The 16,751-nt window shown below is 39.4% G+C and overlaps 1 protein-coding gene and 1 long non-coding RNA gene across 12 annotated transcripts in view; one reads left to right on the top strand and one right to left on the bottom strand.

Moving 5' to 3' along the window:
- erc1b (ELKS/RAB6-interacting/CAST family member 1b) overlaps positions 1–16,751 on the bottom strand; it is a 342,306-nt gene that overhangs the window by 264,809 nt on the left and 60,746 nt on the right. The gene's annotated exons all lie outside the window — the stretch shown is intronic.
- LOC107078069 (uncharacterized) lies at positions 5,053–10,908 on the top strand. The gene is made up of 3 exons (XR_011190056.1): positions 5,053–5,588; positions 7,884–8,009; positions 10,612–10,908. It is a non-coding gene; the product is annotated as an uncharacterized lncRNA (long non-coding RNA).

The raw sequence follows: 16,751 nt of genomic DNA, 5'->3' as shown, positions 1-16,751 counted from the left end.
TTCTTATCACATACATCTCTAATCTGTCACTCCTATGACGAGTAGGGAAAAAATGAATTGCATTCTGCCTCAGATTTACTACACCCCATTCAAAGACTTTATCATTAGCTGTGAGACAGGCTGCTACACTCTATCCTTTATCAAATCAGAACTGAGGACACATTTGCACTCTATTGGCTTTTATTCACTTATTCATTTGTCACATTTTTATGACGCTCCTGTGAAAGTACTCTGTAATGGTGGTCACTGCAATAAAAAATATCCCAATCCCTTACTTCGTCAGAGAATGCTCAAAATTTGTCTAGGGAATGTGTAATGTGTAGGGAATGGGAAACAATATCAAGAAATGCTTAGTTTTTATTATAATCTCAACTCAGGGTATAAACTGTACAGGATTAAAAGGTGCACTTATGTCCAGTATTATGGATTATAATTAGATACATTTTGAATCCAACTTGATTCAATTTGTAAAGGGTTGATAGGGATGTAATTTAATTTCAAGTTTATTTGTCAATCCAGCCATATACAAGTATACAGAGGAGCGAGATATCGTTCTCCAGGTCTACGGTGCGAATACAGACAAGACACTGACAAGACAATGACATAGACAATGTAGACATTTCTGACAGGGTACAGGGCACATAAAGTGTAATGTGCATAGTGCAATTTACTTTACAGGATAGTGCAAAGAATACATCAGACAGTAATGCTGACATTAGGCATAAAATAACTAAGTTTCCAGATTTGGAGTAGGTGTAGTACTGTAGGTACCAGGGTGTTGAGGAGCCTGACAGCCTGTGGAAAAAGGAAACCTCTAAAATGTTACGGTATGCAAAAATATAAAAATGGATGTGCAAGTACTGCTATCAGGAAGTACTATATTAATTCAAGGACTGGACTGAGGGACACTGTTTTTGACAGTGCCACATTTGACATGGGTTGCTAGGGAACTGAAGAAACCTACAGTATGTACTGAAATGGGATGTCACCCTTCCATGATCTCTCCTTAGCACAGCTGACTGCTTCACAATGGCTTTTTAACGCATGGGGAAGACACATGAAGGACACAGGAGGGAGGAAGAAAAATGCCTGCAGATGTCAGACCACAGTATAATTTAGGACTGGGACTACCACCAAGAAGGCAATCATGCAAAAATTGTAATTTTATTCATTTATTTTTAGTTATGTTTCATCTAAATTGTACAAGATGTAGATTACAAAAGCTTATGTAAAGTTTGTACCAGAGCTGATGCTCGGGTGATTTCAAATAGGAAGTGACAGGTCAACAACATGCTGTTTCATACTGAATTGTCTACTGAGGCTGGAAGTAGACTATGCACGGCAACAATTAGCCTTGTTTTGTGCTAATTTTCCACCAAGTGTGAAGAATCAAATCCTAGCTATGTTCCTGAAGCTTCTTTCAGGAAATGGGATAAGATCCCCAGACCAGCTAAAATGACCTCCTCTCCTTTGTAACCGTTCCTATGTGACCTCCTCTCCTTTATAACCATTCCTATGTTCACACTGAAGAAAGATCTAAACAGGGTTAAATATTTAAAAGCTTTTAAAAAACACCCCAACAGCAAGCAAGAATGAAATTATAGTCTTAACTGATTTGCATTTTTGTAGCATGCAAGGCAATTTTACTCCCACATCAGTCACTCTGTAGAACATGGTAATTACAGATCTCAAGAGGACCGACTGATCAGAAACCCCATGGTATTTCTGCTGACAGTCCTTTGACAGTTAGTTTTAATGCTTTTTAATTTGTTATTTCTTAATAATCTGTCTCCCTGTTCTGCAGATGATAGATTTCAGATTTTCAAATTTGTTTTGTACAGTATGTATTTCTATTTCCCTATTTTCCTTCATTTCAGGTGCACAAGGCTTTATAATGAGACCTGTTAAACTCCTAATGACTCATTATTGGACATTTTTCATTCTCCTTTAGACTATAAGAACAGATAGGTTACAAACAGGATGAAGCCGCTTGGCCCATCTTTCACATTTGGTAGTTATTCGTTAATTAATCGAAGGATCTCAACCGACCATTTCCTGAAAAAGCCAGCATATTCACCTCAACAACATGGTTGGTAGCTTCTCTATTCTCCCACAACCTCTTGGCTGAAGAAGTGCTGCTTCTAGATACGCTTCCACATAGTTTTCATTGTGTGCTCTGATTCAGGTTTCACTGTTGTCCTTTTGAGGACATTCCTTAATTGTAATCAATATTCTATGTTTACTCCCAAATAGACTAAATAGCCTCCTTTTATTGCTGACAATTACAGTTAAGACAACGAAACAGCAGGCAATTCCAAGACAAGACCATGTAACTATTGCCTACATTTGGACAACAATGACCTGAAAACTCTGGGTAACACCTGCTTCCAAATGATACAATTTCTTCCCTTTTCATTATCTCAGCACACAATGGACTTTCAATAGAGTCCTTTTTATATCAAACATAGAAATGAGTTCTGCATGAGCAAGCTAATATCCAAATTTTAGGATACTGGCCTGGAACAGAGAATGTAAGAGGAGAGAGAACGGCAATCCATCCAAAGAAGGAGAGCATTTTCCTTGCTGTAACGTAAAAATGTCCATTTACAGTGCTATGGTACTAACCATGACAGAAACAGAAATAACGTTTGCAGCTCAGAACATGAAAATATGAGGCAGACTGCAGATTTTTTCTGACAACTAAGGATGGTTTTTAAAAGGGCTGTAGTCTAATGAGTTTTGTAGGATTTTATCAAACAGCTTGAGACCTTAGGGAGAGGGTGAAAACATATCAATTATGGCTTCATTTTGTCAATTAAAACCACCTTCTCAGGTTTGTAGCTGAGAATGCATTATGATGATATAAAAAATCTGCTAGACTGTTGAACACACCAATTGAGGTAGCCGGCATTTTAATGAACTTTTGCAAAAAAAGATACAAGAAGACTAAACCAGAAGTATCCAACATTTAATTCCCTCCTTTCTTCAAATACAATTGGTCCACTAGGTTGAAATAAAAGGAAAATGGAAATAAAATGGCAGTAGCATGAGAAAAGCTTGGCATAAGAAAAATAAACTGTCAGTCTGTATTTTAATTGAAATTTATTATTTTAAAAAATGCACTCAAAATCCTGTTGACTGACTCAAACGTCATGACTGCTGACCAATTTGTAGTTCTTTACGCATGGACAGGGGCACACTGAGCTGAAAAAGTAATTTGCCTGCTGGCATCATAATTCCATCTGCAGAGCCTTCTGCGCTTTGAACCACTTTATCTTGTGTGGCGACAGGTGCATTTATCCGGATAGGACTAGATTTTTTTAAAACACTCATACCTGCCTTCCTTTGGCTGCTAAGCAATCATTTTTCACCCTGAATTGGCTTTCATGCCCAGCGGCACAGAAATAGAGAACAGCAAAAAAAAGCTAGCATATCCTGCATCCAGAGCATTAATCCAGAGTGCTTTCACTCCAGATTGTGCAGGACAGTGCTGGAATGATGGATGATGTGTGCAGAAACTGGGGTTCCCACTCAGGCAGAGAAAGAAACAGGAGAAAAAGCCAGCATCCTGGGGTCTTGAGTGACCGGAAACACCCTGACTGCCACTGAACGAACAACTTAATTATCGCCACCAAATCATATCCAAAAACTCACTGAAGCTGAAAAGCATCCACACTTAAGAAACTAAAGCTGAATACCAGTAACACTTCTAAAACTAAGCATTTATCAGCATGTTTGTTTTTCCGAGACTGGTGATCCAAAGCTTGTTAAGTGTTGTAACTACATTTTAACATTAACTCAAATTGCACGGCATGTAAATCACCCACCCCTCATCCCCTCATCTCACCTTTGCAATCGCCATACAACTCAGAGTCGATGAGATTTCCAACATGCATACCTAAAAGCGAAACCTCACCATCTGAAAAGTACTGTATTACACCATTTTGTTGGCAACTCGTAACAATAAATATTGTTTTTAAAATCAAATATCAAAGTCAGTGAGTACGTACCTGTGCTGTTTTCCTCTTTCATGTTTTTCCCTGAATGAACCTTTCTTAACATTTTACATGTAAAGACAGTATAAAAAGGACTTTTGTTGGAAGCTAAACTGAACTAAGAAAAAAACGCCCTGAAAGAAAGATGTATTTTTTGGTGAGCTAGCGGGTTTCTAAAATACATTTTCTGCTTCTGAAACAAAGCCATTTTTGTTTCTCCTGCACCACTCGCATGGTTTCCATGGTGTCAAACCCACCTTTAAGGGCGACTTTGTACAATTTTAAAACGCATCTCCTGAATCAAAACAAAACAGCGCACTCTTCACATTCTGGCTGGGGATTCATTTCCGTATTTGTAAACATGTTTCTAGAGAGAATGTTCCAAAGTTCCTTCTAGAATCATGAGTCTGAATATAATAATGACAGACTTGACAGAAATGCTGTAGACAGCCCACGGGGAAATTTTCAAGCCCATCTAGAAAAGGTTTAAGATGAATGTTATTTGGCTGATATTTACCAAACTCTCCTTTCCAGTGCTTGACCGTCTTATATTGCAGGCTAAATCATAATGCTTACAAGTAAAGACCTTGTCTTGTGCCTTGTATAGATCAGCATTCCTCATTTGAAGCATTTAGGACTGCAAGTTAACACTGCTTTAAAAACAGAGTAGCACTGCTCTCAAAACATGGTCACTTAAAGGTCAATGGTTAAAAATAAAAAACGAAATACGAGAGAAACTGTGTTTCCATCTCCCTACATTAAGAAACAAATATGTACAGGACCTCCCTTTTCACTTTTTTGGGATTTGAATCACTCAGATGGCTCTGATATGCAAGTTACTGTACTGTAAATACATTGCAGTAAAACCCTGTATACCCCCCTTTAGCCTTTGACTTTCTCTGGACGTTAGATAAAGCTGCAGTCCAGGCCTTGGGACAAGAACTGGGTCAAGGTCCCCCAAGGTCCCGCCTAACCCCCGCTGCCCCAGGAGGCAATGAGTCAGCATGCTGTGGAAGAGACGTTCAGTCTCTCGCGCCGCTGTATCTGTATCCTCTCCTCTAGACCAGCAGCAGGGGGGAATCCTGCTCGAGCTGCAGCCAGGGGCTCAGTCAGCACAAGCACAGAGAGCTGAAGGCCCAGCACAATACTTGCTAAGTGAGGACTACCTTATCCTGCAGCCGTTTGCGACTCGTCCTGTTTCGTGCCTATATACAGACGCTGAATTATTTAACAGTCAATATGTGCGGCTGCCGCCTCAGAGAAGGAACGAAAGGGTTCTCCGAGGTGCAACTGAGAGGGTGGGCTGACACCAGAGGACCGCTAAAGTTGGATGATATTTCTCTTTTCAGTTTTATTTTAAGCTCAATGACAGACTTACAAAAATATATGAATATATTGCAAAAAGGTTGTGCTAAAAATAAAATCCTGCCAAACTCGTTTGGAAGTGTTAGAATAGCTGTGCAAATTAAAATTCACACTGAATTCTAAAACAGGGCAAACTGGAAATTGAACTTGAGAAATTGAAGACCTGGCCAAGTTCTGAAAAACAATCTACTGAAAACTCACAAAGGAAGAAAAAAAAAGACTACAAAGGTAGGCTCTGAAATTTGTTGTGTGATGTTATTTGAGCCCACACTCAGTGGAGTTTCTTCAGTAAAACCGAAGCTTCGGAAATGTTTCAGAGAAATGGCAAAACATCCCAGGCATAAAATGCTAAAATGTATGACTAAGAGCTGAGGAAAAATTGAAACACTTATTCAGGTTATGAGACCACATGCGTCAGACTTCTTAACAAAACTCATACACTGAATTAAAAATTAAACACTAAGACACAATACATCAGATTTCTGAGAGCAGACTTATAACAAGAAAGTCACACGTTGTATTGGTCACAGTGATTTCTGAGCACTGAGCACTCACTGGGGAATGTTAGCTTAAAAACAGGAATGCAAGTTGTGTTGCACAGAGACCCCGCAAAAAATGCATTTCTTATACAGAGACTACATTGAACAATCTGTAGTTTCTGCCCTAAACGCATGCTCTGCATGCAATAACCACAAAACAATATCTTTCACTTACAAAGACCACAGCGAACATTTTGTGGTTTCTCCCCTGAACGCATACTTTGCGTGCATTGACCACAAAACAGTCTTTCTCTTACAGACAGCAGAGCTAGCTAACATTCTGTGGTTTCTGCCATAAATGCATACTGTGTGCAAATAAGTCCTCCTCTTACAGGGACCACAGTAAACATTTTGCAGTTTTGTCCTTAAATGCATACTATACCATTACCAAATGCAACACAGGACCTAACATACACCAGAAAACATCACCAAGAGGATGCGTAAATTGTAGATGTGCAGCCTGCAGTGATGTTGAAACATAGATGGGACCAGAGGGAGGGTGCCTGCATCTAATCCTGGCAGCTTTGTACCATCTAATGACTGAATCATTGTTTGTGTATCTGCGTTATGAAAAAGAAATCTCGCAATTGGTCAGCACAAATCTGCTGATCTTTATGGGCCCTTACAGAAACAGCAGAACAAGTCTGAATCACTCAAGGCCACACTATATCAGTAATCAATGCTTATCGAGTTGACTAAGGGTAGATGGATGAGCTCTATCATTTTCCATACAACATTTCATTATAGTGATGCTCAAACCCTTATTTATTAGTTAATGAGTAGTCAACAGAAAGCATTCTTGCATTTCTAAAGTGTTTTCAGTAAATATGGATCAAAGGAGACTAATCCAATCACTCAACTTCAACCTAGCAATGACAGGTGAACGCAAGTTATACCAAGACTTATTTTAATAAAGTCAATGCATATAACGTGAAATCTAGTGGTCACTGTCTATCCGAGATCCCTGTAACAATAATGAGTAAAGACTTCAAAGCACAAGATTTAGTCTTAGAATTAAGAGGGAGTATTGCTGTAGAATGTTTAGGTAGGATTCATCTCCATGTGCCCCACAGGACACTGCCATAATGTGGTCTTCATGTAATAACACAAGACCATATTGACCAAAACCAGAAATCTTAACACATCTTTGGTGTAGCTGGTTTGCACAGGTTAAATGAAACCTGACTTGGAAGGAATAGACTTGTAAAACCAAACTCAACCAACTCAGTGAAGAGACAAAGGTGAACAGAATGGAATTTAATTTTTTCACCAATGTTTACCTCGAGAGGTTTGTTTCCCCTAAATGTTTTCAATTTGTCCCAGAAAGATGAAGCTTCTGATGTGGTTTTCAAACACAAGGAGGAGAGAAAATGGAGTGCAGAGAAGAACATTAGTAATTCACAGATATTAATTAAGGAATAATCAATTGCAAAGGAGATAATGCTCATTCTACCAGAACAGACACTGCTTGCTGAAAGGAAGGACAGTGTCAGAGGAAAATGTATAGATAATAGAGAACTGCACGTGTTCTGACTTAATAGACTTAATAGGAACAGCAGTTAAAAAGCTCCTTCAATGTACCTAACCAAATGCTATGCAGAACAATGTAAGAAAGAAAAAACTGAGTGGCTTTACATAATGGTGTTTCTCTCTTAATAACCCATATTTAAATACAGACCACTTCATCTTGTATGACTGTCACCTTCACAAACACAGCTAGGGCTGAAAATGAATGGCTACTCAAACACCACTGAAATACAACACACTCTCTATCACGCAGCATAATACTGCTGATTAATACAAGGCAATGGTTTGATGGTTTTCAAAGTTTGACAGGTCTACTGTACTATTCATATAACACTGCTGTGCATCAGATGAGCCATAAAAAGGAACATTTAGATGTTACTGGTATCTTCTTTGTGTGAAATACATTCAGCTGCTTGTGTCATTCTTCCTTTCATTTATTTGCCTTGTTAATTCGCAGACATTCAGCCTGAGGTCACCTTCAACATGGATTTGGAATCCGCAGGATGTTTACTCTGTTACCTGGCTTAAGAAGCAACTCAACACAATGTCCTTAATAGCTTCAACCTCTACGTAACAAAAAAAAGTAGGTCTATTGCCACTTCAGCAGGTTCTTAAGTATGTTGACCCTTTTTCTTCCTGCACTGTTACTGAACACCAAACCTGTGTAAGGTGCTTAACGTTTAAAAAGCTGCTTCCTTTCTACTCCAAATCTTTCAAGTCTACAAGATTTCAGCCATTTAAGCATCTGCCATTGTAAAAACTGTTAATAGCCACCAACATTTACAAGGAGTGAAAACCCTACTCGAGTACTATAATTTTCCCCCAGAATACCCCCCAATCTAAATTATTAGTTTAAATTAGGATATCCTTTTGCCCATTATTGAGACAAAGGGACAGTATGATAACATTTTTTGGCTCACCAGGTCTGAGCCTGCTACAGAAGATTCCAACACCCACGTGGAACCCAGAAAAGCACTGACTTCTCTACTGTCAGTGAGTAAGATCCCATCTTGTAGCGTGGCAGAATTCACAGCAGTCTGGCAAGAGGCGCTGTGCAGCTCTCAAGTGCCAAGTAAGCAATGATCAAATCCTGAAGGGGGGCAAAGCTGCTCTCATCACACCAGCACCAGTAAAAATGAATCCAAAGACCAACACCTGTCCTTGACAAATTCTCTGTGCTGCCCTTCATGATTAATCAGCACTGACATTACACTACTCCCTTTCTTACTCTCTGGAAAACAGGTAAAGTACTAGAAAAATGCAGCTTATACTTTCATAGGAAAATAAAACATCAACAGTGCCCTTTGGATCAGCACCATTACTGATGGTTAAGGAGGCTGTCCTATTCATAGTCACATCTTCTTAGCTCCTGTGCACTATTCTGAACTCTGAGGGCACGCATCAGAGCACAGCTAGCAATCTCATAGCCGCGAGGGAATGGCAGGCCCTCACAGCCACATGACTGCATCCTCGCTCACAGAAGAAGGGAAGCGGGGTCCTGCTGGTCATGGAACAGCCGAGAGGACTCCACCGGGGCTGTATCACGAGGGGCTCCGCTTTCAAAAAATGAAAAGCGCTGGCCGCTTGCTCACGAAACATATGTGTGCTGTTCCAATGTTTCGTGTAGAAAGATAAATTCCTTAAATGGAAGGATTTTCAAAATGAGGTCGAGGAGGTTATACTGTGTGTTGCACAGCCAAATCTGATGTTAATGTTACTCTCCCAGGATCTAAGCAGTGTAAAAGATCTGACACTTCAAAGGGCAGGTTTTGTGGTATGTTGGATTATTAGGCTCATTTTGGCAGTCAGAGGTGTGTTTTAGACTGTGGTTCAAATATAGTATCCAGCTGCATACAGCATATACCATACTCAGGTTATTCCACTGTAAGATTTTATGTTCTTTGTAATTATTAAGCAAACTGTGTAGCTACTGTATATGGTATTATGAAATTTAGGCTTTATATGCTGTATGTCAATGAGCAACTTGATTCATTACTCAATTATTCAACACTATTGATGTTGATAAAACCTTCCAAACAAAAAATCCCCCTCTTTTTGCAGGTCACACTGCAGTTTTATAAGAACCTCACGATCCTATTTTTTTCACAAACAAATTGAATAAACACCTTGACAAACATTTATGAAAGCAGTAAAAACTCAGTACTGACACTTCTAGAATCTAGATCTGTCTCTTCTTCATGTCTGAGATTAGAAAACCCCCACTGGGAATACAGTATTTACACTTCTAAAATCAATTGCTGCTGCCAACGTTTGCTCTTATCAGCCTTGCATATTATTTCCCTTTGATTTATTCCACAACTGTTAAGAGCTCTGATTAATATATCCATGCGTGCAGAAATACATATGCAGCTCAGTGCTGACTAATTTGAAGACAGTTAACCTGAACAGCTGTCACTGCTTGATTCTGGTAAACAAGTTGGTTGTTGTCATGGACTGCTAGTGTATATTCTGTGGACATTAGTCTCTCTTATCTTGACTTAGAAAAACCGCTGCCATTATTTTATCTACATTTACCTGTCTGACCAAAGCAAATATTTTTATAGTCATGCTTTTCCTTTGATGGATTCAAGTGTTGCTGACCTTCACAGTCAAGAGCAGCTACAGGAAAACACACCTGTTTTGTCAGTGGGTGAAGTCTGATAACACAACAGAGCAAGATTTAATTCAAACATTTAGTAGCTTCACAAAAACCAGGGAGAGCAACATGCAGAAGACTATATAAAAAATATATATGACAGACATGTTTCTTAGAGCAAGAAATAAAACTGGTCAGAAAACCCATTTCTTTGCTCTAAATTCACCTATTGAGATCCTCATATAAGCCAATGGAACAGGGACATACAGTACAGTACCTCTGTATCTCCCCAAGATTAGATTTCTAGGGAGACTATTGGAAACAGTTGTTGGTAAAACTCCTGATCAGCAGTTGATTGTTTTTATCTTTGCCATCACAGAACATACTTCACTACTCTGAGATGTTTCCAAATGACAGCTGACAGCTCTCAGGAAGCAACAGACACCTATTTGTCACAAGGTGTCTGGATGTGCCCATGTTTTGGGGGGCAGGTCTCCTCATTTTTATGTACAATTCGCGGGAAAAACTGCCCGTGTTCTCCAGTGTTTCTTTTATTGAAAGATGACTCATCGCTTGTTTTGCCTGTTAGCAGAATTTGGCTGACTGGCTGTCATCACTGCCGCTAAGAGGAAGGTCGCTCAGCTCTGGAGGTCTCCACATTCCCTTCCTGTGGAATCAGCAGGAGCTATCCGACGACAGGGACATGGAAGGGACTGTCCAAGGATGGAGAGCAGCAGAAAGGATGGAATAATATGGGATTGTTTTTCTATGTTATATTGCTCTTTTGTTCAGATTCTTCCAAAAATTAAGTCTCACGCTTAAAGCAACTTAAAGAGGTTTTGGAGATTGCAAAAACATAATAAACACAATGTTTTTTTACCATGAATTTACTACTTATGTGCACTTTATTACGGTATTGTAAAAAATTGAAGGGCCCTCTGATTAATCCAGCTTCAGGCAAGTCTCCTCACTGGTTCATCAAAATTTCAATTAAAATGCTTCTTACAGCTCCCTGTTTTACAGCACTGTGGAAAATCAGGATACTGTGCAGAACACACAAGAGTGCAGAGAAAGGTGAACTGTGAGAAAATCAACATTAAACATCAACACTAAACTCTTGAGTTCTCTCAGAGCACAGGTGACGACAGTGTGTGTTCTTTCACTTTTGGTATAACAGTGACCTCCATGGCTTGCCTACACAGCGATGCACCAAGATGTTAGAAGTGACATCAGTGAAAGATAATAATAATAAAAATTGCTTACACTTACATAGCACTTTTCTGGACACTCCACTCAAAGCGCTTTACAGGTAATGGGGACTCCCCTCCACCACCACCAATGTGCAGCATCCACCTGGATGTGCAGCCCCACCTGGATGATGCGACGGCAGCCATAGTGCACCAGAACGCTCAACACACATCAGCGATCAGTGGGGAGGAGAGCAGAGTAATGAATCCAATTTATAGAGGGGGATTGTTAGGAGGCCATGATTGATAAAGGCCGATGGGAAATGCGCTTGTTCTTCAATTTGATACCAACTACCCTACACTCTCCTCTCCTTAGTGTTCACAACGTGTTTCAACAGGCCATTAATCTAAAGTGACATTAAATTCTGACCAAAAGGCCAAAAGGCAAGGTTCATTTTACTTCTCTTTTAAATTTTGATTTTATAGTCATAGAGAACTATCCACACTTGTCCACCCCTTAAATATATGTACACAACAGATCTAAGTCAATAGCCCAATCGGGCAATCCTTGAGCAATAACCTAAATATATTAGGCCATAAAAACATTTAAATGACTTGTCTGCTTTCCACTAGGTCATGAAATAAAAGGCCACAAGCTTATCATTACCAGGGCTCCTCTCTCCTTTCTCCTTCCTCCACTGTAGTCTGCAAATAGCACTTCAGTCTGGGGGCCGAAACTCAGAGCACTGGATCACATTACCCTCATATTGATTTGTCCTCTCTGGCTTCCTCTGCTCCGACTGTAAAAGCTCTTTTTAATGTGAAAGATCAGACCTCTCATTCAAAAGTGTCCATACAGTAGCAGTTACACATCACTGGTATGTCTCTAGTTCTTCAGTGATTTTCTGATGTTTCCTTTTGACCTAGTCGATGGCTCAGATTTGATTATTCCAAATATCCTCCATCTGAGGGTGCTGAGCTAAGCTTTGAATGACAAGTACTCACCTTTACTGTCTTTAAAAGATGCAGAACAGTGTATACAAACTTGTGTAAAATTTTTCTATCTCATTCACAGGCAGCTCTGTGCATTTTTCACATTAAGCATATCGTATAAGGCCCCGAAAACACAGTGTTACACTGTGAGATATCACTTTACCTTGCAGCATCTTTCATGAACACCGACGTGCAAGAGTGTCACCTCACCCTAAAGTTGCAGAGAAGAGCATTTCTCCCACATACATTTTTGAAGACCCACTTGGCAGATGCCAGATCTCTTGATCAACAGCAGTGAACCTCGCTATGACATACACTCTCAGGTTTTCTTGAAGCAAATTCAAATAATACTGTACCCCTGAGATATTTTTGGACATCCTGAAATACCCATTAAATCATGACTTGGAAACTCCTAATTCCAGGCAAGCTTCCCTCCCCCTTCTTTCCTTAAACTTTCACATTTACCAGCTTTCTTCTCTTTCATTACAAAGCTATCTAATAATACAATATGTTCCTCATCTTCTGTTGATGTCAGTTTCATATTCTTAAGAGGCAGACTTTTTTTCTTATTACAGAGCAAGTACAGGTGGCCTTTTTTCCATAGGAAAGGAAGCTGACACTTGGGCTGGGATTTATTAGTGTGGCTGTCTACCATCCACTAAAACAGGAAGCCGAGTGAAGTGCCCTGTTGCTACTCACTCAGGTGTGCCAGGCTCAATACCTGACTGTACAGCTTAAACTTTGTAACCAGCATTAACTGAAAATCCATCTGCTGCAAAGGAAATCCAATGAAGGATTTTGCCATTTTTTCAAACAAAATCCTAATGATTGAAATGGGTTTGCTTCTCTAAATATACAAATATCAGAATCAAACATCCAACTCCATCACCCCCTTAGGCCTACCCACTTCACTTACATTAACATGGAAACACACAGCAACAGATCCCAACCTGCAGAGAACACAGCAATCTGAATCTGATCTGAAAAATACAGGCAGAACCTGCAATCTGGACTGTGTTTCTTGAATATAGTTATGTGGAAGTCCCTATTCATCTTGCAGTAATTTAGCACGCAGGCTAAATGCCAGAAACAATCTGTCTATTTAATTTCCTAGCTCACATCAGAAATATGAGATTGTCTCTATGGATACCCCCGGTGTTTCTTGACTAATTCCCTAATCTCCATAGGCTAGAGGGTAAAGCGTACCGCAATGAGCTTTGGCTTCCTCATTAAATGCATTTGTTCATTACATGGGAAAAACTCAGGAACTTCAAGGCAATATACACATATATATATCAGTAAGTGCCTTTTGCGTTCACACTTTTGCTTCTGCAATTTCAATAAAAATGCCTGGAACACAACGTTTCAGCGTTTTTTATTGTTCAAGAGCGTATATCATCATTCTAGTCTCTATGATTTTGGGTTATTCTTGAGCTGCAGGTGAAAGGTCTTTTAACCAATTTTGTTAACTAAACTCTAAGCTGTGTTAATTCTGGATCTGAGAGACAAAAAACGAAATAGCATAAGTTGCCGCCTACTAAAAAAAATGGGAAAAACCATTTTGTACTTTTTTTTCCCTTTTGGCTATTTGTCAAGTGTTAAATTAGACTACTATTCTAGGACTAGAACACATCTCCTGTCTCATGCACCAGGCTGCCATAGAGCCCAACTGAGCCCCAGTAAAACTGCTGTGCTACCTTCATTCTCATTCCTTCTCTCTAAAGCCTATTCATTCTGTCAGAAACATTACAATCAACCTATATTCTCATCCTCTGTCCTGTTCCTAAACAGACAGCTATTAACTTGTCTTTTTCAGAGGCTGACCTTTTCCCAAGTCCTGCAGTTTGACTTTTAACAAAGGCTTCTAGCTTCTCCATGGGAAATTACTCCTCTTCCATTTCAATTTTTTTTTCCTTCGAGGGAAAGTACTGTTGTATATGCTGCTTGCATATTAATGCCTCATGGAGTTCCCATTGAAAAAGAGTGTAGCTATCATCCTTGTTACCCTCACCACACTTCAGACTGCCACTCAACTGAGATCATTTCAAGACTTAATTCTAGCAGGTTTAGCTCCAAAACTAAAAATAAAGTAAAGTCTATAGTGTATCACATAGAACAAAAAACAACCTGAAACAGACCTGCACATGCAATATAATAATTGCATTAATTCCTTCTCAACTGCCAAGGAAATACATCGCAAAAGAACAGACTCTGAAAAGAATGTATAGATCATTAAATTGTGAGATTTATCACATTCCTTCAGATGTCAATAAAATAATGATTCCATCAGATGTCAATAAAATAATGATTTAATCTGACCTCTGATAATTCAATTAATGTGCAAAAATTTCCTGAGGCCTATTTCAATAACGTAATTAGATTGTGCAAAATCTAAAGTTTCATACCATAATACAATTATAACAGATTTAACTGCTATCCCTATAATACAAATTCACTAAGTATTCAGTTATGCATGTGGGCTATTTCACATTGCCCATAAAAATTATGTTGCTGTGATTATTCTCTAGCCCCATCTTCTTCAGAAGTGAGCAAGATATTATTAATTCTGTGAGCATTTAAGGAACTACAGTATTTCCCAATCAATGACAGAATCTGTGATTTTTTTTATCCTGTAGCTCCTGTAAACTTTAGGTCTTTGACTTAATGAGGCCAACTGACAACATATCTATTGCATACTTGCTGGAAACTAGGAAAGTCTAGGCAAATGTATTATACCTAAGATTGATACTAATGACCTGTTTAGCACAAGATTATTTTAATGTGTGGATTTAGGATTACATTCATTATACTGGATGATTTTTAATTATCTGGCCACTACATTGGATTGTAAAACTGTAATAGCTTAAAACGTCAAATCAGTACTCTGATACTCCTTAAACACCAGAAGTCATTTGCTTTACTCACAAATGTTAAATGTTTTCTTGTACTTTCAATCACTAAGAACAGTTTCAAATGGAGACCATTCTGTCCATCTAATCCATTGGGTTCTCAATAGCCAATTGATTCTAAGGATCTAATTCAACTATTTTTTTAAGAAGTCAGTGTATTAGCCTCAACAACATGGCCACGTAGCTTGTTACATATTCCCATCATGCTTTGAGAAAAGAAAAGCATCTTAGTTTAGTGCATCTTAGCAGTACTTAGTTTTAAATATACATCTACGTAGTTTATATTTGTATCCTCTGGCTTATGTTTAACAAATACAGAAGAGAGAAATACTGAGTTGTTAGAAGGCCAGGTGGGGGACTTGAACCTGCGCCTCCTGAAGCATCTACAACAAACACACAGCAGTCTATCCTTCACAACTAGCGTGTCATTCTGTATAATGGCAGCTCTAGCAGCTCTTCTGTGCTGGGTTCACTTCAGGCCTTGAGAGCTCTTCTATGTGATGTGGGGTTTATATGTTTCTCCCAGGATTCATGTGGGTATTCTTCATGGACTTTGGTTTCCTACAACAGTCCAAAGACATGCTGTTCAGGTTAACTTGCCATATCACTCTGCAACTCACAACTGGCAGCCCACTGAAGCTCAGCAGATGTGAGCCTGGTCAGTACCTGGATGGGAGACCTCCTGGGACACGAAGGTTGCTGCTGGAAGAGGTGTGAGTGGGACCAGCAGGGGGCGCTCACCCTGCAGTCTGAGTGGATCCTAATGCCCTAGTATAGTGACGGGGACACTATACTGTAAAAACGCACAGTCCTTCGGACGAGTCATAAAACCAAGGTCCGGACTTTCTGTGGTCAAGTAAAATCCCAGGGAGTTTCTGGAAAAGAGTAGGGGTGTAACCCCGGCGTCCTGGCCAAATTTCCCATTGGCCTTTACCAATCATGGTCTCCTAATAATCCCCATCTATGAATAGATGAGCGTTCTGGGGCACTATACTGCCGTCGCATCATCTAGGTGAATGCTGCACATTGGTGGTGGTGGAAGGGAGTCCCCATTACCTGTAAAGCACTTTGAGTGGAGTGTCTAGAAAAGCCCTATATAAGTGTAAAGCAATTATTATTATTTTTATTATTATTAACTGGCAACTGAAAATTGCCACTCTTCTAAGTGTGTGTGCCCTGCAATAGGCAAATTCCAAAATACACTGTGAAGTGTGGGAGATAAAGTTCACCTTGATGTGTCCCAACGCCTTTAGATTCTGAAGACTCGGTCCTTCAGGACCCATAAAAAACATGGTTACAAATCAGGTGGTATGGGTGGACAGGCATAATTTTTAAAACACTGTATCTTTAAAATGCTGTTATGCATGACAGTCACTTTGATCATTTTACACAATAAACACTTTTTTATTCATGCAGAGTAACACCATCTTGAAGAGCAGCTTTAGCATTCAGTTCTAGGTTCCCCACTTTTGAAGACAACATTTCCTGTCCTTCTTTCTAAATTCAAGAAAAATTCTGTGTTAATTTTTAAAAGACTAAACGATCAGAGGAATTTCTCTGAAAGGTATATCGGGGAGGATCTGACATTTGAATGGTGAAAAATTGGACTACACACTCTGCAAGAATGTAGCTGGATTTTT

This window comes from Lepisosteus oculatus, chromosome 7 (assembly GCF_040954835.1).
Source record: "Lepisosteus oculatus isolate fLepOcu1 chromosome 7, fLepOcu1.hap2, whole genome shotgun sequence".
Lineage (NCBI taxonomy): Eukaryota > Metazoa > Chordata > Actinopteri > Semionotiformes > Lepisosteidae > Lepisosteus > Lepisosteus oculatus.
Note: the sequence above shows the minus strand (reverse complement) of the source record. Positions and strands in the feature narration are given on the sequence as shown.